The 10,417-nt window shown below is 40.4% G+C and overlaps 1 long non-coding RNA gene across 1 annotated transcript; it reads left to right on the top strand.

Annotated features, from left to right (window-relative positions):
- Positions 1–2,507: 2,507 nt before the first annotated feature.
- Positions 2,508–6,972, top strand: LOC116536507. The gene is made up of 3 exons (XR_004262678.1): positions 2,508–3,451; positions 4,830–5,010; positions 6,594–6,972. It is a non-coding gene; the product is annotated as an uncharacterized LOC116536507 (long non-coding RNA).
- The last annotated feature ends 3,445 nt before the right edge of the window (positions 6,973–10,417 follow it).

Here is a 10,417-nt window from a genome sequence, read left to right as displayed (position 1 = left end):
TATATTCAGTTCAGCTTAGGTTCTTGATATATATATTGTATGTAGTTCTTGTTCCACAATGGGGTTTGAGTCATTCTCAAAACATTCTTTTTTTCCTCTTTTTAAATGAAGTCTGCAGTTAAAGACCCCTGCCCGATAATGTTACATGTATTTGTTTTCATTGGGAGGATCTAAGTAATAAAATTTGGGTGCCCAGACTGGGCTAATCAAGGCAATAGTTACCTCTGATAGAAAGCAGCTGAGTGAAGCTCATTCCTACGGGCAGGTACCATGATATTTATTTATTTGTTTATTTATTTATTTTTGAGACAGAGTCTGACTCTGTCGCCCAGGCTGGAGTGCAGTGGCATGATCTGGGCTCATTGCAAACTCTGCCTCCCGGGTTCAAGGGATTCTCCTGCCTCAGCCTCCTGAGTAGCTGGGGTTACAGGCATTTGCTACCACACCTGGCTATTTTTGTATTTTTAGTAGAGATGGGTTTCACCATGTTTTCCAGGCTGATCTCGAACTCCTGACCTCAAGGGATCCACCCACCTAGGCTTCCCAAAGTGTTGGGATTGCAGGTATGAGCCACTGCACCAGCCCCATGATTTATAAAAGCAAAAACAAAACAAAAAAACAAAAGACAAAACCAAAAAAGAGACAAGAGAGGCTGATTGGGACATAAAATCAGAGAAAAAGGAGGAAGTGCAGACGAGAGTGAGCACGTAAAGCATAGTGTGCCTATTAACAGGTGTAGGAGAATCTGTAAAACGATGAATGGATCTGAGACGAAGGGGCTCGTGTAAGCTGTGTTTTTGCTTTTAGCTGAAGAAAGGAAGGAAAGTTAGGAGGAGGAAGAGTGATGGTTGTGTAGACTTTGAGAGCACAGAAGGGTGTCTATTATCTCCTGGCTCTAAGGATCAATATGCAAGTCCTACAGAGAGAGAAATTGCTAGCAAAAGCAGGAAAATGATTTTTCTATGTGATCCAAGCAGAATGGTGGAGGGGGCATTACTCCCAATGATAAACTGAATAGTGTGCCTCTGCAGCATCCTGAGAGATTGCCACTGTAGTCTCGTTAAGAGACAGCTTTGTGGGGGGAAATAGGGGAGGGACCGTGGGGGGTGGGGAGTTGGGGAGAGACAGCATGGGGAGAAATGCCAGATATAGGTGAAGGGGAGGAAGGCAGAAAATCACGCTGCCATGTGTGTACCTATGCAACAATCTTGCATGTTCTTCACATGTACCCCAAAACCTAAAATGCAATAAAGAAAATTCTATAAGAAAAAAAAAAGACAGCTTTGTCTTAGGGGAGCGTCTGTAACCAAGGTAGGGATGAGGTACTGCCCTGAGTGACTTTCTGAGACCATCCACCATGAAAGGGTCTGCATCAGAAGAGGAAGCCTACTGTTAGCATCAATGGTGATTCGTTCATAAGCACTCATGGAACGCCATCTGAGAACTTCTAGTTATAATTAGTTGAAAGTTCCTAGGGAGTGGCATAAGAATGTGGGGACAGGTGTCAGTGATATTTTACTTATTCTATTAATATGTACCTTCTGTGCCGGATTCTAGAAGCTGATTAATATCCCTGTTGGGAAGGAGGCTTACCAAGAGTAAGCAATGTGTTTGCCGCATGTAGACAAGAAGTGGTAGAGCCAGGAATTAAAGCCGTGTTTATCTGCCTCCAAAGGTTATTCATGGTACCACTAGGCTGTACAAGCTTTGCTATACTCCCACTTCCAGTACAATCCCCAAAGCAGGTGAAATAAGAGGAAATTTTAAAGGACTAAGTCTTCAAGTCATGTGTCAGATCTTAGACAATGAAACTTGAGAGATGATATAAAACAGTGGCTCAGGCCGGGGGTGGTGGCTCACACCTGTAATCCTAGCACTTTGGGAGGCTGAGATGGGTGGATTGCTTGAGCTCAGGAGTCTGAGACCAGCCTGGGAAACATGGTGAAACCCTGTCTCCACAAAAAGTACAAAAGTTAGCCGATGTGGTGGTGCGTACCTGTACTCCCAATTACTTGGGAGGCTGGGGCAGGAGGATCACTTGAACCTGGGGGTCAAGGCTGCAGTTAGTCAACATGGCACCATTGCACTCCAGCCTGGGTGACAAAGTGAGACCTTTTCTCAAAAAAGAAAAAGAAGGAAAAAAAAAAGGAAACAGCGGCTCAACATGGCAACAAAATAATCTCTGGCTATGGGAGGAGCATCCTCTGTCTTAACAAAGTTCACACATGGTTAAGCTTACTAATGGATGTTCTTATACTTAAGTGTTACTTTGGCCAAGTTGTTAATCTTGTTTGGGTTTGATTTTCTATCTGTGAAATGAAGAGAATGAAAGCATCTCTTTTCTAGGTTCATTGAGAGAAGTCACACAAATACAGAGTGTGGTAGATTGTATTTTCCAAAGATGACCATACAAATATACATATCCCAATCCCATGCATTTCTTAAATTGTAACTGATACCGTCCTATTTGGTGCTGAGGTTTATGTTTCCTGTTTGGATCAAGACAGAAACTTGTATCTTTGACCAATGGATGCAGCGGAAGTGATGCTATGCTCCTTCCAAGGCTAAGGCCATAGAAAGGGTACAGCCTCCATCTGTTTCCTCTCTCAGGACACTTGTCCTTGGAACTCAGCTATTATGCTCTGAGAACGCACAAATTAACTCACATGGAGAGGCCAACATAGAGAGGAACTAAGATCTTCAGCTGACTGTCACCATTGTGCACCAGACAGGAGTGAAGAAACCTTCAGATGATTCCAACTCCCAGCCTTCGAATCTTCCACCTGAGGCCCCAGACCACGCTGGATCAGAGACAAGCTGTCCCCACCGTGTCCTGTCCAACGTCCTTCACAGAATCAGTGAGCACGACACATTGCTGTTTCATGACACCAAATTGAGGGGTAAATTCGTATGTGTCCATAGTAACTGGAACAGATTTTGATGCCATGTAAAATGATACAAAAAAAGAAGATAGATAGGGAATTTTTGCAAATTGCTTATCTATTAATTTAATTTGGTCCATTGCTAGACCAAGTACTTAAGAGTTAATTCTGTATCTAACAACTTAGTAACCAGATTGTCAGCAAAATGCAAGCAAAATTTAGAGGGACGATGACATTTCATATTGACAGATTAAACATGGTACCAGTTCACTTTCAGCTCTTGACAAAGGATACTTTTGTATTTCTGATCTCTCAGAATTGTTAGCTGAGTGTTTACTAATTTACTCTTAGCTAAAATTCTCCTGTTTAGGAATGAGGAAATTCTACTAGCTAGCTCAGGGGTGGTCAGCCAGAGCTCTTGTATTATAGGAGCTCGTAATAATAAAATTCTATATTTATAGATGGTCTTGCACGAGGTTTTTACAGCCTTAATCTCAAGTGAAGTTTACTAATGCATTTGTGTGGGCATCACATAAAGGCATACAGTGGCCATAGACTCTCATGATCTGGTATGTGTTTGCTCCTTCCTGCAGCTGTTGAAATATGTGATACAGCGTATGCATACTAAAGATAAAGATGTACAACTCGGGGGAAGAAACAAAGAAACTAGTGCCCACTTCTGGCATCTATGTGAGGATGTTAAGAAATAAGAGTTCTGGGGGTAGAGTCCCATGGTGAATTGGCGCATGCCCAGATGCTATGCAAATACATGGCAGGCATCCCACTCTTGGAGGAGAGATAAATACTGAGAGGGTTGTGCAGGTACAGAAGGTCATCTTGTAACTGCCAAGACCTCTGAGGGTCTAGGGATTTATCTGCTTGCAAGCTGACAGGTTAGCCGGCCACAGTTTCGAGGATGCTGGTTGGAGACTTGAGACTCCTGGGTCAGAGTTTCGGCAGACAGATAATTAGCATTTTTGCCCTAGTCCTTCAGCTCCAGTTTGCACAGGAGCTAGATAATAACTGCACACTCAATGGGTTTGCTACAGAAGAAGCCTGAATTTAGGGAACCTGAATCTTCTGTAATAAGCAGCTTGCATGCTTGACCTTTGCTTTCAGAGAGAAACATTTTCTTTATTACACTGGACAGTAAGCATACCTGTCTTTTGCTTCAGTGGGAATATCACCTTTAATATCCTCCAAGGCTGTAAGCAACCTGCTCTTTGCTTTGAAGGGAAACACACTCTATTATTTCCGTGCTGTTTGCTGTACAAATATCCTTGAAAAGACAGTTCAGAACAAAAGGGCATCCGTACTTCTGCTTATAAGATGTGCAGAAATATTGAGAGATCCATGGAAAATTGTCTTCTAACAATCACTCTCAATCTTCAGAGAATCCAAAGAAATTGCAAAGCAACTATTATTATTAGACTAGTGATGACGGGCCAATAACATCCTTACGCATCAGGACAATTAGAGGAAAATGTACACTGAGAAGTTGGATTTGCATATTTTTTCTTCTGAGCTGCACTTCAGGATTGTCCGCATCAATGGGGTAAGAGAGATAACTTTCTAAAAATTCAGTTTCCCTGTAGTTCAAGTCTGTCTTCTTTCTATATTGGTTTGGGAGCCTGGTGGCTACTATGGAGACTCTGAGCAGCATCATTCACGTTGACTCTGTGAAATAGACAGAATGGGTACTTATTCTTTCCAGCTGATGGAAGTGGACATTCACCCATGGCTGGCTTTAGGGAAAAGGAACCCATGGGATAGGCCAGTCGTGACAAATGCGGAAGGTTTAAAAAAAAGCTGAGTTCCTGAGACCTGCTTAAAAGAAAAAGGGGCTTCATTGGAAGCTGCTTTGCAAAGGGATGGTGTTTTGTTTCACTCACCTGTTTTTTCTTAAATGAAATCTTTACCCTTTTTCTGTTCTACTTTATTAATTAGTTGTACCCTTTGTGAAGGAGAAATTGAACAAACTGATTATTGGCTCAGCAAGAGGACAAAATGAAGAAAGTGTATTACCAGCAGACCCATCTAAAAGAAATGATGAAGGATCAAGGGAAAGGATACTACAGGGAAACTTGAAACTTCAGAAATGGAGGAAGAACAATGAAAATGGTTAACTGTGGGTAATATAAAAGTTTATATTTTTCTCCTTTTAAGTTCTTAAAATATGTATGTTTGGCTGGGCTCGGTGGTTCACACCTGTTATCCCACATTTTGGGAGGCCGAGGTGGGTGGAACACCTAAGATCAGGAGTTCGAGACCAGCCTGGCCAATATGGTGAAACCCCGGCTCTACTAAAAATACAAAAATTAACCTGGCATGGTGGCGCATGCCTGTAATCCCAGCTACTCTAGAGGCTGAGGCAGGAGAATCATTTGAACCCAGGAGGCAGAGGTTGCAGTGAGCCAAGATCAAGCCATGCTACTCCAGCCTGGGTGATAAGAACGAGACTCTGTCTCAAAAAAAAAAAAAAAAGAATAAGAAAAATTGTAACTTTGGTAGGGTTTCCAGGTATGTATATGCAAAGCATCTGACAGCTGTGACACAAATGGGAGAAGGCAAAGAGTCATGCAGTTGTAAGACTTCTGTGTTTGGCTTGTAGTGGTAAAATATTCGATCTAAATAGACGTAAGAGGTTAAATATGCATTTTGTTATTCTCAGGGCAATCATAAAAAAAAGGATACAAATAGATATAGCCAAAACACCAACACATAAACTTAAGTGGAATTATGAAAAACATTAAAAAATAGCTAAATATCTTTTTCTAGAATTGCAAAATATAGTCATTGAAATGGAAATGCAGTGCATGGTTTAATCGGCTGGTTAAAGACAGCTATAGCAGAAAAAATTTATAAACTAAAAGCTAGATATGAGAAAATTGCCCAAAATGCAGCATGGAGATAAAGCAATCAGTTGTATTGATAAAGAGAGAGAAACATCTTTTGAAATACTTAAAATTATATCTGAAGTGAAGTCATTATATCTAAAGTGAAATAATTGAACGGCATAATCATTTATTCAGTTAATATTCAGTTTCATAAAAGTCAATTCACTGTTCACATTACAAAAAGGTTGTAGCATATTTGTTGATACCTGCAGATTTAGACCCTCTGCTCAGGATCAGGTTTGACTTCTGCATCTGTGCATTCATAGACCACCAGACAGTGACAACATGGCCTTAGTGTTTGGGGCCTGTTGTGAAGTATGAGGAGAAGTTGGTTAGGGTGCTTGCCAAGGTGTCCTCACCCTTGTGGGCACAAACATCCACTGTTACCGATTTGAAGAAGGTGGTTCTGTAATTTCTACATCCACCTGCTGCAAACTGCAAAATTCCTTGGCAACACTTTCAATTCCTTTAGTAACTCAAAGGACGTGAGTCACCAGGCTGAAAGTGGAGCTCAGCCAAATCTTGGTGGGATCACAGAAACCCGCTCACCTCTTGCTTTCTTGAGGGAGCTTCCTGCTGGGAAGCAGCAGAGGTTTCCCTGGGCCTGACGATTCCCTGTGCATATTCAGAGGGAGGCTGTTCTTAAAATGTCACCGACAACAGGATTTGGCAGCCATGGGTACTTAGTGACCAGCCCTCCTTCACTTCAGAGAGTTGGAATCAAGGTTGTACAATATTAGTAGATTACATGGTGGTCAAACAATAACAGGTCATGTAGTAACAACTATAACAGCTTTACTATTTATCTGTCTAGGTACTGTCTTCTTTAATCCTTTCGACAACTCTAAATGGCGGGCATGATTATTCACATTTCACTGATGAGGAAACCGAGGCTCAAGAAAAGATGAACTTAAAATTCTGTCACAAAGGCCTTTCTATTGCCACCATGCTGTCTCCTAGGTAATTCTCTGTGTTATTGGCGACGATGGACATGTGAATTGACGATGCTATCTATTCAAAGTGTTTATGATATATACACCTATATAGGCACTTTTAAATTATATCCCTAATGAAAGATGGTTTTGTTTGAATGAGACATAACCTAATATGGAGCCTCACCATTTTGTGTGTCTCAGGTGCACTTTGCTGGACATCTTCTGACTTAAGGGCCTCTTGCCTAGTGAAGAGGAGTCTGTGACCAGCTTCAGGAAATAGGATTAGGTTATATTCAATACCCTTTCTGGTAGTTATAGTCTTGTTAGTCAAGCTTTTGGTGTAGGCACTGGAAATTGTTGTTTGCTTATTTGGGGATAAGTGAGTGTTAATTTTACACACGCACACACACACACAATATATATATAATCATTATTTCAGATTCTACGTAGCAAACTGAATCACTGGACAACTGAGGTTATCTATTCACCCTAGAGCCTTCTCAAGAGCATGCCAGCAGATGATCATGAACCTACGAGTCCTCCAGAAAAAGAGGCCCTGTTGAGGCCCAGCAGCGAGAGGATCAGGTCCTGGAAGGGCCTTATGCACAAGCATAGATCAGAAGGATGCCTTCATCGTGTGTTTTAGGAGGTTCTGAAAGGCCGTCTTTGTGATACAACACATTTAATTAGACAAACGTTTGCCATAACCAGTTTGTGTCCAGTAATGTGTCAGGTTCTGGATAAGGAAGTACAAAGATAAGGTAGTCAAAGTCCACGACTTCTCAGCTTTCCCTACCCAGTTTGAAAGATGGTTAGGAAACAAAACAGCGGCGCCATAACCACAATCGGCGTTGCATGTGAAGCTCTGTGAGGACAATATATGTGCACAGATTAATGCTGTAAGATGGGAAGGTAAGAGGAGAAAGCCAGCAGAAGCTGCAAGAACATATTCAGGTTGGATGTAATGGCCGAGTTAGAATGCAGCAGGGTTATGAGGGCACAGGGCATTGCAGCCGGAGGGAAGTGTGGGAGTGGAGCTTTGAGAGCCGAGCCTGTGAGGCTCTGAAGGGGCCTGGGATGGAGACTGGAAAGGTGCAGAGGCCAGATCACAAGGACTGTGGCTTTATCCTGTTGGCTATAGTTAGCCAACATCAACCAAACTGGGACACTTTTGAGAGTAAAAAGAGGTGCTAAAAATAAGTGGAACTTAATCTTTTGAATATTTATTGACCATCAAGTTGATTCTATTAAAAACTTTTTGAATTTTTTAAAAATTTTTTTGAGAAAGACTCTCCTTCTTTCTCCCAGGCTGGAGTGCAATGGTGCGATCTCAGCTTACTGCAACCTCTCCCTCCCGGGTTCAAGCGATTCTCATGCCACAACCCCCCAAGTAGCTGGGATTACAGGTGTGTACTACAATGTCCAGCTAATTTTGGTATTTTCAGCAGAGATGGGTTTCACCATGTTGGCCGGGCTAGGCTCGAACTCTTTACCTCAAGCGATCTGCCCATTTCGGCTTCCCAAAGTGCTGGGATTATAGGCGTGAGCCAACGAGCCCAGCCTGAAAAAAACATAAAAATATTTATCTTGTGTATAGAGGCAAAAATTAAAAAACTCCTCTTTATTATGTAAGCAATTCATATAACAACAAAATAACTATTCTTGATATATGGGCAAAGTTTTAAACTTTTTTTTTTTCGAGACAGAATCTCATTCTGTCACCCAGGCTGGCATGTAGTGGCATGATCTCAGCTCACTGCAGCCTCTACCTTCTGGGTTCAAGCAATTCTCCTGCCTCAGCTTCCAGAGTAGCTGGGACTACAGGCACACAAACATTTTCTCTTGTTCTGTGTATTGTCTGTTTACTCTGTTGATAGTTTCTTCGCTGTGCAGGAGCTCTTTAGTTTAATTAGATCCCATTTGTCAATTTTTGTTTTTGGCATCTTTGTTATAAAATCTTTGCCTGTGCCTGTGTCCTGAATGATATTGTCTTGGTTGTCTTCCAGAGTTTCTATAGTTTTTGGTTTTACATTTAAGTGTTTAATCCATCTTGACTTGATTTTTGTGTGCGGTGTAAGGAAGGGGTTCAGTTTGAATCTTCTACATATGGCTATCCAGTTATCCCGGCACTATTTATTCAACAGTGAATCCTTTCTCCATTGCTTGTTTTTGTCAGGTTTCTCAAAGATCAGATAGTTGCAGGTGTGTGGTCTTAATTCTGAGTTCTCTATTCTGTTCCATTGGCCCATGTGTCTATTTTTGTACCAGTACCATGCTGTTTTGGTTACTGTAACCCTGTAGTATATTTTGAAGTCAGGTAGCATGATGCCTCCAGCCTTGTTCTTTTTGCTTAGGTTTGCCTTGGCCACTCAGGCTCTTTTTTCAGTTCCATAAGAATTTTAAAATAGTTTTTTTTCTAGTTCTGTGAAGAATTTCAATGGCAGTTTAATAGGAATAGCATTGAATCTATAAGTTGCTTCAGACAGTATGGCCATTTTAATGCTATTGCTTCTTCCTATCTGTGAGCATGTGATGTTTCTGCATTTATTTGTGTCATTCGTGATTTCTTTGAGCAGTGTTTTGCAGCTCTCCTTGTAGAGATCCTTCACCTTCCTAGTTAGCTGTGTTCCTAGGTATTTTGTTCTTTTTGTGGCAATTGTATAGGCACATATTTTAATCTATTTCTGATCTATATCTGTCTCTAATACCACACCATTAGTATCTTTCTTAAGGATTTATGTATTTTCGATATAATCTTATTAAAATGTTCTAATAAAATTGAGTAATAGCCAAAGCTGTATTTTATGGTATATAAGTTAGAATGTTTGATGACTCCAATGAATTCTTATCTTTTTTTAAATTGAGATAATACTTGCCTTTTAGAATCTGAAGCATATTCAAAATAATTTCTGCTCAATGGAGGATATTCCCAACGAATACATTTTTTTTTGTATGAAAATGTGTAAACATCTCAGGTTGTTTCCTCCCTCCATTCAGTGTATTTTCCTTCAACAAATGTTTTCATAAGATAAAAACTTATCAAATAAGTCATCTGTATTTGTGATGTTTTTGAAATTTTGCCAAATACAAATGCTATAAAATTATAAGCTTTTTTATTCTACTCCAGAACAGAATATAAATTTACTGAATTAAAAATAGTTGCTCTGTCGCGTGATTCTCCCTAAAAGTAATATATCCTGAAGAAGAATTATTGAATTTGAAAATTGAAACTTGTATACCCATTAAGGCCTTTCCATTCGATATGTTCAGCTCCTTCCTTGTATGAGGAAGAATAAGTTTTAATGTCTTTATTGTTATAAACCTTATTTTTAGTAACAAAGTTTACTAAAAACCTCAACACTTTTTTTGTTATTTTATTTATTGAGTACTTTTATTGGAGACTTTCAACTAATTTTGAACAAATACAGCCACAATTTAGAGGACTTTTTAATTTAAAAAGTTCAATTCCATTGTAGGACACTTGGGTTGATATAAAAATTTTTTTCAAAAGCTCAAACATATTTTTCTTTTTGAGACAAAGAGTTTTACTCTTGTTGACCAGGCTGAAATGCAATGGTGTGATCTTGGCTCACCGCAACCTCCGCCTCCTGGGTTCAAGCAATTCTCCTGCCTCAGCCTCCCGAGTAGCTGGGGTTACAGGCACGTGCCATCACGCTTGGCTAATTCTTGTATTTTTAGTAGA

This window comes from Sapajus apella, unplaced genomic scaffold, assembly GCF_009761245.1.
Source record: "Sapajus apella isolate SASKATOON/1434 unplaced genomic scaffold, GSC_monkey_1.0 scaffold101, whole genome shotgun sequence".
Taxonomy (NCBI): domain Eukaryota; kingdom Metazoa; phylum Chordata; class Mammalia; order Primates; family Cebidae; genus Sapajus; species Sapajus apella.
This window is presented reverse-complemented; position numbering and strand designations above follow the sequence as displayed.